This window comes from Triticum aestivum, chromosome 6B, assembly GCF_018294505.1.
Source record: "Triticum aestivum cultivar Chinese Spring chromosome 6B, IWGSC CS RefSeq v2.1, whole genome shotgun sequence".
Lineage (NCBI taxonomy): Eukaryota > Viridiplantae > Streptophyta > Magnoliopsida > Poales > Poaceae > Triticum > Triticum aestivum.
This window is the reverse complement of record NC_057810.1, coordinates 145,907,845-145,910,177: the sequence shown is the minus strand read 5'-3', so window position 1 is coordinate 145,910,177 and position 2,333 is coordinate 145,907,845.

The following is a 2,333-nucleotide window of genomic DNA, read 5'->3' as shown; positions in this document are numbered from 1 at the left end:
ACAGCCCGTGGGCCCCCTGGCCTTCATTCTTTCGCCAAAAATTCTTACTAATTCTGAAAAGTGCCTCCGTGGATTTCCCGGACATTCCGAGAACTTTTCTTTTCTACACATAAAACAACATCATGGCAGTTCTGCTGAAAACAGCGTCAGTCCGGGTTAGTTTCATTCAAACCATGCAAGTTAGAGTCCAAAACAAGGGCAAAAGTGTTTGGAAAAGTAGATACGTTGGAGACGTATCAACTCCCCCAAGCTTAAACCTTTGCTTGTCCTCAAGCAATTCAGTTGATAAACTGAAAGTGATAAAGAAAAACTTTTACAAACTCTGTTTGCTCTTGTTGTTGTAACATGAAAAGCCAGCATTCAAGTTTCAGCAAATATTATGAACTAACCATACTAACAATAACACATAGGTCTCACAATTACTCATATCAATAGCATAATCAGCTAGCGAGCCATAAAAATAAAACTCGGATGACAACACTTTCTCAAAATAATCATAACATGATATAACAAAATGGTATCTCGCTAGCCCTTTCTGAGACCGTAAAACATAACTGCAGAGCACCTTTAAAGATCAAGGACTGACTAAACATTGTAATTCATGGTAAAAGAGATCCAGTCAAGTCATACCCAATATAAATCAATAATAATGAATGCAAACGACAGTGTGCTCTCTAGCGGGTGCTTTTAATAAGAAGGGTAATGACTCAACATAAAAGTAAATAGATAGGCCCTTCGCAGAGGGAAGTAGGGATTTGTAGAGGTGCCAGAGCTCGATTTTAAAATAGAGATTGAATAATATTTTGAGCGGCATACTTTTGCTGTCAATGCAACAACTATGACATGGCTGTATCTTCCATACTACATGCATTATAGGCAGTTCCCAAACAGAATGGTAAAGGTTTATACTCCCCCAACCACCAACAAGCATCAATCCATGGCTTGCTCGAAACAACGAGTGCCTCCAACATACAACAGCCCTGGGGGAGTTTTGTTTAATTATTTTGATTTGCTTTGATCTTTTTGGATCATGGGACTGGGCATCCCGGTTACCAGCCCTTTCTCATGAATGAGGAGTGGAGTCCACTCCTCTTGAGAATAACCCACCTAGCATGGAAGATATAGGCAGCCCTAGTTGAAACATGAGTTGCTCGAGCATACAAAACAGAATTTCATTTGAAGGTTTGGAGTTTAGCACATACAAATTTACTTGGAACGGCAGGTAAATACCGCATATAGGAAGGTATAGTGGATTCATATGGAACAACTTTGGGGTTTAAGGAGTTTAGATGCACAAGCAGTATTCCCGCTTAGTACAAGTGAAGGCTAGCAAAAGATTGGGAAGCGACCAACTGAGAGAGCGACAACAGTCGTAAGTATGCATTAGAATTAATTCACACCGAGTACAAGCATGAGTATGATATAATCCACCATGAACATAAATATCATGAAGGCTATGTTGATTTGATTCAACTACATGCATGAGCATGTGCCAAGTCTAGTCACTCAATTCATTTAAAGGAGGATACCATCCCATCATACCACATCATAATCATTCTAATAGCATGTTGGCACACAAGGTAAACCATTATAACTCATAGCTAATCAAGCATGGCACAAGCAACTATGATATATAAATGTTATTGCAAATATGTTTACTTCATAATAGCTGACTCAGGAACGATGAATCATCATATTTACAAAAACAAAAGAGGTCGAGTTCATACCAGCTTTTCTCATCCCAATAAGTCCATCATATATCATCATTATTGCCTTTCACTTGCACGACCGAACGATGTGTATAATTGTGGGGACCCCGACTCGCAAGTCGTGATCACCGAATGCACGTGTACAGTGATCCCAGAGATCAATGCTCACTGAACACACAGAAGCTGAATAACAAGAGTCTTACATCCACACATACCGTCTTACACAAATAGTGACCAACATGGTCAAGTCTTACATCGATAAAGCCTTAAGGGCTGAACATCAAATGAAACATAGCAGCGGAAATCGTCGTTGATAAGTAGAACCCATGCCATCTGCCTTAACCCTACAGGCATTCTGACTGGGAAACATCCTAGTTCGCATGATCGTCTCCAAAGAACTCTTCTCCGAACTCCGGTTCTTCCATGCCTGGTCAATTAAATAACCAGTGGCAAGCCAATGAGTACTTTGAATGTACTCGCAAGCAACCCATGATTTGGTTCAAGGTACAGTAATGCATGACATAGGTAAAGTTTTGCATAAAGCTAGTTTTGAGTGCAGGACATGTTCAACATCCTATAAAGCATGCATCAAGAGAATTCAAGTAACCATAAGATCTGGTCACA